Below are 11,254 nucleotides of genomic sequence, written 5' to 3'. Positions count from 1 at the left end.
TCTCGCTTTTTTGTCTCATTCCACCGATCAAAAACGTGGACAGCCCGGGTTGAGTCGGGGTTGAGTCGTGCTAGTTTTAGTCCCTGCTTTGTTGAGGTTCCAGCGCTGTGAACGCGGGTTCATACGGTGACGTGAAAACACTGTAGATGACTGATTGGTCAGGCAGAATCGTGTTTACTCTGACTGACTGACTGACTGTCAATGCTGCATACCAGTTTAGAGGGGCTTACCTTCTTCTGTTATGTTATTTCCATCAGTCTTTTGTGTTGCTGCCTTCGGCTCTGGTGAAATAAAATCGATCTCCTTACTCAGCTTTAACATGACGGTGGTTTTCAATTGTTTTGAGAGAAAAAAAAGTCTGCTCCTCAGGAAGCCCTTGTAGTTGTGTGCAGCGTCGGCTCTGCTAGGCCGCAGGCGGGGCTTTAGTGAAGCCGCGGTCTTGCCTGGTGAGAGGCCGCCGGGGTAGAGGCTTCACTTCTCCCTGTAGCGCAACCCCCGTCCCTCGCGCAGCGCATGCATGTGAGTTTGACTAACAACAAAGTGATATCCATTCTCTTGGCCGGTTGTCACATTTGCCCATGTACACTGTAGGTCATTTAGAGGCACCAGTATTTCATAAACAGTTTAAAAATAAATATTATATTCACACTCCAAATATCAGCTGTGGATCTGCAGTTCTGTTGGAAAAATACAAACATCATGTGGAGAGTGATACTGAAGACTGACTGTGATTAAATCTCTCTCTCTGACTCTCCCTTTCCCCTCTCTGTCTCCCTCTGTCTCTCTCTCCTTGTCCCTCTGTCTCCCTCTCCCTCTCTCTCTCCCTGTCTCTCTCTCCCTCTCTCTCTGTCTCCCGCTCTCCCCCTCTTTGTCTCTCCTTCCCTCTGTCTCTCTCTGTCTCTCCCTCCTTCTATCTCTGTCTCCTCTCCCCCCCTCTCTTCTTGTGCCCCCCCCCCCAAACCTCTCTGCACTACAGTCATGGGTGCCACATTCCTTCTGCATTCAACATCTGTGTAATTATGAACTGTGCTGGGTGGAGAGACATAGGTTGACAGCAGAGAGAGAGAGAGAGAGAGAGCAGCTCCTGGCTGTGCTGGGTGGAGAGACATAGGCCCTGTTTACACGGCAAAGCTCCCTTCATAAAACGGAAAATGTTTTAGCATTCAGTGCCTTCCTTTTACACGGGAACGGCGTTATTGGTGCCTGAAAACGCTAAAAAGTGAAAACACGTCCCAGAGTGGAATTCTTGATTCTTGCCTTTACTGTTGCCGCGGAGAAAAGTGGAGAAACGCAATTCAGGTGATGATGACACAGCCCCCCTTCACCATGGAAGACAATGGTAGGCAATAGGAGCATTGAACTAGCCCAATACTATACAGCCTTATGGCACAGGCACAATGTCGCATTGACATTCAACAAACGTGATAACGATTTGCTAAAAACACATAATCTGTGTTAAGTGCCCCCTACTGCTCCACAGCGCCAGATGTATCGGTTCGGTGCTCAGTGGTGCGAGGGTGTACTGCAGTTTACAATTTAGACCATCGGCTACGCTTCCTTGAATATCGTGCACATAAGACTCGATCCAGCTGCTGTAGCCCTTTTAAAAAATCCTGTACACATTCATCTGCCCATTTATCGATGTGATCAAACGAAATTGGTGTGACAGAACTCAAACTTTTGGTCTACTGCTCCCATGTTCAGACAGGGGTTTGGATGAGAGTCTCGTTGCGTTCCCAACCAGCGGGTGACGTCATCCCAAGATTGTCGCGCTGTGAATAAGGACTATGGATGACATGGAGAGGTATGATGAATTCTGCCGCCTCTTCTGAGAGCATGCTTGTGTTTAATCAGCAGATCACATTGGAGTTTTTTGCGAGACATAAGCCGCTTGGACAAAAACGTCTGTGTCCTCACAGTCCAATACAACTGATGTTCTAGTGTAGTTCATGGTCCTCAGCTTAGCATAGGCAGAGAGTAGCATTGTATCTGCCTCTGGGTGCTTGAAGACATAGTCCCCGCTGGCCACGTCACCAGTGCCCAAGTTGGTTGACGTTTCTCCCTCGCAGTATTTGATGTCACCCCGCACCGACCAACTTGTGCTTTCCACTGTTCCTTCACAAGCTTCTGCAGTCTGACCTTGTTTCCTGAGTTGATTGAACGCAGCAGCTCGTGGGAACTTGTCTTTCGGGCTTGGGGAAAACATTTGGGATGTGTGGATGTTTTGCAGCCCGACGATCGTGCTCATCATCCTTGATGCTGAAGGGGAGGGTCATACTCGTCATTGATGAGGATGATTTGGGATGCAATAGCGTGGCGGAAGAAGGTGATAGCACAGATTTGATCATGGTAGTCATTCCAGCGGTATTCTGAGCCGTCCCACCTCCTAGCCTCGTGGTCATCGGGCGTGGGGGTGGCTAGCCCCCAGATCAGCCCCATGTCCTGAAGGCTGATAGGGTCTCGTGGTTTTTCAATAACTGGGTCTAAGAGCGGTTAAAGAGCTCTAACAGCTTGTTCTTAACAGTCTTGTGCATTGACCCATGTTGTGGAGTGAAAGGCACTCTCCCCTCAAGGGCTGACTCAAGTTGGATCAGACCTGATCGCTCTGCAAGGTCCAGCAGGGCCGCTATAGCCGTTATCGCTCCTTCTGGGTCACCTTAATTGATCCTTTCGCTTGCGAAATTCCATCTCTTGTTCCTGTGGATGTTTCCCATGAGAGGCTTGATCTAGGGTGAACTTGCAGCAGGGTTTCAACTTGAGCGTGGCCATGTGGAAGTGCAGTCTTGAGGTCATGCACTAACTCCGGTGAGGCAACCAGGCCAGACTCTAGTGACCTCACTTTAGGTGAGGAGATCAAAATCCTTCATGCTCATCCTTCTTCATCCTCACTGGTTGGCATTCAACATGCCTCCTATGGTGATGCTGGCCCTTGAGGTTCTGCTTCAAAGTAGCCTTCACTCTTGCGATGTTGTTTGCATTGCTTGTTGTTGAGAACAGTTGCTTCTCATTCAGTAGGAGCTGAAGCCATCCTTGCTTGAGCGTTGAGTTCAGATTCATAGTTCACAGTTTCTATCCAAAGGTCCAGCAGCTGGCAGGAGTAGTGTAGCCCTGCCAATGTCTGGGTGAAGTGGTCGTTGAAGAAGCCCATTTGCTCATCTGACAGTGAAGAGAGCGTTGCCCAATAATCTGGCAACCAGCTCCCATAGTCATGGTTGCCATATGTATGCCATCAGTCCAGGCACCATGTTGTATGATGGTGATAGGTACTCTGAGGCATTTCTTGCATGATATGCATCAATATTTTGTACAAGAGGGTCAGATATCTCCAAGAACGAGACTCAGAAGTCTCCCCTGTCTGTGCCAGGTTTCTCGTAAACTCTGTTGATCAGCTCATTCATGTCACCATAGCCGTTTTCCCACATGCGCTTTGTACCGCTAAATGACCGGAACGTGGTCTAAAGCCTTCATGTGTGAAAGTTGTTGTTCCGGTATAAGCGCGACCCCGTCGTCGCGGACATTTCACCAGTTTCGAGCCAGTCAGAAGAGCGGTATGCGCGATAACGGACACAAGTGTGAAACGGGTCCAGTCATTTCCCGCTATCAGTGGGCGTTGTCTCAGGTGGTGTCTCGAACGTAGACCGGGACATGCGAAAATGACACTTCCATTCCACGTCGTCAAAATTGTTCAGAGCATCTTCCCAAAATAAATTCCCTCCTGGTCTCTCTCGCTTCCAGACGGCTCTAGTCTCACGCAGCAGCGCAGAGGTACTTAACACTGTCATCATCTGTCCCCGGTTTAGTCTATCTTCATATTCTGCACGATGTTGTGCGGAGAAGACTGCGAACATGAATCTGTTTCTGTTCGCACGTATATCCCTTTCCATTTTCGCCTTAATTTGTCTGCGTCGCTGTCTACGTTTGAGGAAAAAGCGCGTCAGCAATATTATCAAAAGAGTGGACGCCGGCTCCATGTTTGTTTGTTGTTTTTTTCTGACTGGCCTCAGTGGCCTGCAGCACAGTTTATACGTCATGACCCCAGGCCACTCTCCTCTGCCCCCCGCCCCCCGCCCGCTCCGCCCCACCCCGACGACTAGATTCCCACATGCGAGCGCTCAGGTGTGAAGGGAAATTCCGGGAAATGTCCGATATTGACTTACAGGTAATTTTCCAGTACGCATGTGGAAAAACGGCTCATGTCACCATGTAAGCTCCCTGTAGAGTCTCCTGAATGACAGTGAGTGTATTGAGCAGTGTTGACGTTCTCCTTGATGTCCTCTGATACTTCCTCAAGCATCTTTGTCAGTGAGGGATCTTTGTCAGTCATTTTTGGATGAGAGCCTCCCTCCAGTATACAGTGCATGCCCCGCCTGTAGCGCTCGGTCAGCTGATCCCTCCATTATGACCCCTGCTGTAACCAGAGTGTCTGCCATGCCACAGCCCTTCCATCTCTTGTAGATAGCATCATGTAGGACATCTGCTCGTGGAAAGCGCTAAGAATTGGGATGATGTCCTTGAACATTTCCAGATTCTCCACTTTAAGCTGAACGATTGTCTTGTAGGTGGGCAAGTCACCAACGAGAAAGGAGAATGGAATATTCTTCTTGCACATGAAACCTGAAAAACTGGGTGGAAAATGTTGCGCTAATTTAGCCTTTAGTTCAGTCAGTAATACATCAATTCAGGCATTTCTATACTATTTTACTATATTATATGTATATTTTTATACAATTGCTATACTAATGTTATAAAATGTTGGCACATTTTAAAGAAAATATGAAGCAAGTACTGTATGAATGAGGACAGAAACAGGAATAACAGGAATGACCCATAAAGCAATGGTTAGTCATGAACCACAAATGTTGACTTTTTGACCTCTGAGATGACCTCTGTGTACATGTTGCTTTATTGTTAGGGTTGAGCTCATGCTCAACTGAGCATGAGCTGAGCTTTCATTACAGCCTAATATGAAGGCACTATGACAAACGTGGAAAATTGACATTTTTGAGCTGGAAATTGGCAGCCATCTTGGATTTGAAAGTCAAAAATAGGTCAAATCATCAAAATGACATCAATTATGAATCCCTCGACCCAAAAAGTCCCAGAAAGTATGTACTTTGCCAAACCAAACCAAACCAAACCAAACCATTGAAAAGTTAATTTCCAACATGGTAGCCGTTTTGGATTTAGCGTCTCAAAAAAAGTGGGAGCTACATTTGTTTATTAACCTTCATAGATGACAAATCCACTGAGAAACTAAGCTTCTCTCTCCACGGTCACGGAATCATCGGAAAACGACCCAACTATAGGTTAAAGCAGACTTCACCCTCTGCCCACTAAGAGGGTCTTGTCACACGTGGCTGACCTTGCTCGGCTCCAGCCTCTGCTGCAGCTCTTAGACAAAACATGTTGTGTGCTCCACAGTCCAAGTCAGCCCTCCCCTCTCTCTCTGCTCTCCTCACTATAAGACCTATGTGCAAATTAGAGATGTAACGGTATGAAAATTTCACATCACGATTATCGTGACCAAAATTATCACGGTTATCGTATTATCACGGTATTTGTAAAAAATTGCTGAAAATGTTCAAAAAGTACTGAGAGACTCACTGAAATCATTTTACGACGTTTATTGAAAACTCAGACCCAAAAAGGATTGATACACTCACTGAAATCATTTCTGAAAGTCTGCACGTTTGCATCTGGGAGACGGTTGCCAACTTTGGTTGATGATGGACAGTATTTACCATGTTTTTCAACGCACTGTAATCACGGTACCACGGTAATCACGGTACCACGGTTTTAACGATAATGAACATTTGAAACGGTGCGGTTATCGTAAGGAATTTTAAAATTTTAAACGGTACGGTTATCGTAATGAATTTTATCACGGTTATCATTCAAACCGGTTATCATTACATCCCTAGTGCAAATGTTATATCTTAATTGTTTTCATGTACACACTGAGATGATTGCAGTCTCCCTGTAATGCTTATTATTACAGGGATGTGCGATGACTTTGGCGTTCTTGGCGGGGTCGCAGGCCACGCCGTAGCCCTACAGCTGCCCCCCCCCCCCCCCCCCCCCCCGCGGAGGGCTTTGACGTCCGAGTATAAATGTGGCTTTAGCACTCCTCCTCGCTCACAGTTCTGCTATGACAGTGTGTTATCTATATTGTAACGTATCGGTGATACGCCAAGTAACGGAGAGTTGTAGTTGGTACAGGTTCTTTATTCACAGGCTTCTTTAGCTCCTAGCAGCTAGCTTCACAGAGCTAGCTCTACACACAACACCCGGTCTCGCTCACTCCATAGCTTGACTGACATCCGGCACCCCGGCCGCTGGTCATATATACCCCGTTTCCCCTAGGAGCACACCCACACACATTAGTTCCTAGCTACTGTTGAGACACTTATGTTGCACATCACATTACAGGTAATACTTGGATTACCCGACACGTTACATACTCCTCACCCAACATTTGTTAACGTCCACGTTAACACCCACAACCCACACATATCCCCCTGTACCAAAACACACCACCCCACAACATTTTGTATTCCCCCAATTTGTCTCTTATTATTTCACTACTTCTTAATTTTCGTTCCACCACCACCATTTGCATTTCTTTTCATTTCTTCCCTCTTTTCCCATTCCTTTAAATTCAACCCACATTTCAATTCACATTCCCATTCCAATAGCCCTTCTCTTTAACACCACTTATTTTGCATTCACTCCCACCATCATTTAGTTACTTCCCATTAGCACCCTTTTCCCCAACATTTTCACTTAACACAAGCCCCAACATTTACATTCCCTCTTTTCTCTTTACAACCCATCACATTGACATCATTCTTTTTTCCATTACCTTCATTTAAACCTTTTTTTTTTTCTTATTCACATTATCCCACTTCACTTCAACCACTATTTCCATCCCCCTTTTACAGCTTATGTCCCACCTAAAGCATGCTAGTCCCGCTCAACCCCCAGTGGGGTTAGTCCTCTGCAGTGTAACTCTTTTCGGTCCCCCCTTTGTGCCCCACAGACCTCACACTCCCTGCAGTATCTCCGCACGTCCTCCTTTTGTTTGCCCCAATAGCAATGTCCACGGATGAGGCTGAGTGTCTCTTCGGGCCCACGATCACCGTATGGGCCCTTGTGCATCCACTTCAGTGCCAATTCTCGCAGGCAACCGGGTACCACCCACTGGGTCCCGCTTTTCCCGTGCCCCTTTCTCTCTAAAACCCCAGCTCCACCCAGTTGCAGGTCCGAAAACATGTTCCACAATCCTTTCGTGGCACCGGAAAACATGTGAATCTCCTCCACAGGGGGCCGGCGTCCGGCCGCCACCCACGCATACACCGGACCGATATCCGCATCCTCCATCTGTCTGCGTCTCCGCTCATGCCCGTCGACCTCCCAGATGGCCCTGTCTTCGTCTGTCTGCTCCACCTCTTGCACTCGCTCGTCCTCCCGTCCCGCTCCCCCAGGGGGCGGCGTGTTGAGGACAGCAGGGCGGACACCATCGGCGTCGATCTCCACCTCGACTTTCTGCAGCGCAGCCGTGGGGGCTGTGCAGCGGCTTGGCTGGGCCGGCTCCTCCAGCGTTGACCCCTCTCGCTCCCCCGGGGACACGAGCGCCGCTCCCCCGACTGTAACAGCTCTGCAGATGATGTCGCTCACCTCCCTCTGGCTGTTCAAAATGATTCCCATTATCCTGATGGTCTCGTCGCTGATGGCGATCTCCCCCACCACTGGCTGGCATGCAGAGCAGCTAGCCTGGGCCGGCTCAACAGTCACTCTCCTGCCCAGAACAATCGGCTCTGTACTGCTCCGCTGCTCCGCCGCTTGTTGCTCAGGCTGCTCCACTGCTTGTTGCTCGGGCTGCTCCCCCGGCTGTGTGTCTCTTCCAGCGTTCACACTTATTAGTGCAGTCTCTAGCTAAATGTTCAGGCGACTGGCAAGCCCAACAAAGCCTCACCTGTCTCTCCTCTCTCGCTGTCCTCCAATCCCCGACAGCTTCTTGACATTCTCTGGCTAAATGTCCGATCGCGCCGCATGCCCAGCAGGCTCCCTGCTGTCCATGTCGTTGTCCCGCATACCCGGTCCGTCTCCCGGGTCCGCCTCGGCACCACCTCGCCACATGGCCCGGTTCTCCACAGCTCCAACACAGTCTATTTTGTGGTTCCTCCAGCCGTTCTCCACACTGCGCTCCCTCTGCGCTCATCAAATCCACCCGCTGCATGACTTCTCGCAGCGTCCGCATCACCTCTACTGCCCAGGCAGGAGTTTCTTCCACCAGCCGTCTGACTTCTTTCAACACACGGGCTTCCATGCCCGCCAGCACCGAGCTGATCTCTGTCGTCAGCTCTTCTTTTCTCCCGTTCGCCGACAGGCTTTCTTCTAGGCGCACCATCACACGTGGCGCTCGTAGCAGCTAGCTCACACAGCTAGCTCGCTACCGCTAGGTCGCTCGAGCCTTTGATCTCCACTTTTTCTCCGCCGTTCCTCCTCACTCTCTCCCCTCTCGACCGAATCAGAGGCGCTACCGCTTTACTGTCTGACACCAATGTAACGTATCGGTGATACGCCAAGTAACGGAGAGTTGTAGTTGGTACAGGTTCTTTATTCACAGGCTTCTTTAGCTCCTAGCAGCTAGCTTCACAGAGCTAGCTCTACACACAACACCCGGTCTCGCTCACTCCATAGCTTGACTGACATCCGGCACCCCGGCCGCTGGTCATATATACCCCGTTTCCCCTAGGAGCACACCCACACACATTAGTTCCTAGCTACCGTTGAGACACTTATGTTGCACATCACATTACAGGTAATACTTGGATTACCCGACACGTTACAATATGTTATATGTTATATAATCTATATAACATATAACATGCTATATGTTAGTATGTTATTGCTATGAAACCCACTTCAGCGTGAAGTGCTAAGCTGCTATAGCTAATGCGCGGCTGACACCTGAGCGGGCCACCATACATGGAAAGCAGGAAAAGGGATACGACCACGCGTCATTCAGTCAAGTACAGACGGGAGGGGATTCTTCCATAGACACACGCACACACACTGAGAGAGAGAGAGAGAGAGAGAGAGAGAGAGGAAGGTAGAGAGACAGAGGGCATGCATGTAGCCGTCGATCACAGGCTCACTGGCCCCGCCCCTCTCATTAAGAAGGCAAACAATGGGGGGGACAGGCAGAACAAATGAGGAGGGAGAAATCAGACACCAGAGCCACCAAACCAGCTGACCCCATCCACTACACCCCTCAAACACTGTGCGTGTGTGTGTGTGTGTGTGTGTGTGTGTGTGTGTGTGTGTGTGTGTGTGTGTGTGTGTGAGTGTGTGTGTGTGTGTGGTGTGTGGTGTGTGTGGTGCGCGCGCGCGCACGTGTGTGTGTGTGTGTGTGTGTGTGTGTAGATGTGTGTGTAGGTGTGTGTGTGTGTAGGTGTGTGTGTGTGTGTGTGTGTGTGTGTTGAGGGGATTACTTGGCGAGGGGGGAGTAGGCAAGTAGGCATGAGCAAAGGCAACTTCCAATCCTTTTAGGATTATGCCCCATCCTCCCCCCTCCCCCCCTCTCTCTCTCTCTGTCACACACAGAAAACACACAGAAAACACACACACACACACACACACACACACACACACACACGCACACACACACACACACAGACAACCCACCCCCCAAAACACACACACACACACACACACACACACACACACACACACACACACACACACACACACACACACACACACACACACACACGCACACACACACTCTCTCTTTCTCTCTCTCCCCCTCTCCCTATCTCTCTCTCTCATTCTCTTATCATTTCAATGAGCTTTATAGGATGAATCAGCATGACATCACAACCACCCTGAAATCCGGAACAGCGCTGTTAACTGCAGTTTTGCCAAACAAACGTTAATATCTCAAAAACTCACACATCGCTTATATTTTGACATTCTGAGTGAGAGCAGAAGTAGCTCAAGAGTCTGATGTATAATATATGCATGCCGTGTTCGAGTTGTGTGAACTGTCGCCATTTTTACACTGATCCCTCGTATTAGTCTGCCATAATATGTCGCTAAAGCATTTAAATTGCACAAAGAACAATAACAAAATGCTACATCAAACAGGAACAACGTTAATAATTAGTCATAATGATTATAGGAGTGGATAATGAATAAACGGTAACAATTACAACAACAACAACAACAACAACAACAACAACAACAACAACAATAATAACCACATCAGTAAATCATTGTAACGGGATCATAACACTAAAATAGATAATGTTGAAACAGGAAAAGGGATGAAAGTGTTAAAGGAACACTCAGCCCATTTTCAACCAGCTTTGTATCATTAGAACATCAGTAGTATATCAGAAAACTGTAAACGGTTTTGAAGTCTGTCATTTAATTTGACAGTTATTGAGTGTTAAAGTGTGGACCAGTGACATCACTGGTCCACACTAACTCAAATTAATAACTCATTAACTCAAATCAACTCTCAATAACTGTCAAACTATGAATGACGAATAGTTTGACAGTTATTGAGAGTTGACTTGAGTTAATGAGTTATTCATTTGAGTTAGTGATGTGAGTTCAGTGATGTCACTGGTCCACACTTTAACACTCAATAACTGTCAAATGAAATGACAGACTTCAAAACCGTTTACAGTTTTCTGATATACTACTGATGTTCTAATGATACAAAGCTGGTTGAAAATGGGCGGAGTGTTCCTTTAAGTGGATTTGGCCAGAATCTCTCTCTCTCTCTCTCTCTCTCTCTCTCTCTCTCTCTCTCTCTCTCTCTCTCTCTCTCTCTTTCACTCTGCTGCCCCTCGGGCGATCAGGTTCAAACTTGCATGGCCAGCGTCCGCTCATTCAGATATCCCTGACAATGCGTAGTAACCACGTGAGCGCCGGCGAGCCCCGCAGGCATGCACAGATTCGGTTCCCCGTGACCCTGATCCCCGTATGGCAAAAAATAGAGGAGGAAAAAAGAGAGGGAAATATAGAGAATTTCCCAGAAGTCTTTGCAGGAAAATGGCTGCTTACTGCTTATAGCAGCGCAGAGCAACAACCGCCACACACACCTGAAGGGTCGAGGACCAAAACTGCAACTGCTGCAATTACATGAGAATAAGAGAGACTATTTAAAACAGTTACTGACTGGGGGGAGTTTGCGGTGTTAGAGCAAAACAGCATATACATATACATATTGTAATCAATA

This window comes from Poromitra crassiceps, assembly GCF_964638095.1.
Source record: "Poromitra crassiceps genome assembly, chromosome: 4".
In the NCBI taxonomy this organism is placed as follows: domain Eukaryota; kingdom Metazoa; phylum Chordata; class Actinopteri; order Beryciformes; family Melamphaidae; genus Poromitra; species Poromitra crassiceps.
The sequence above is the reverse complement of the archived record's forward strand: the minus strand, read 5'-3'. Positions refer to the sequence as shown.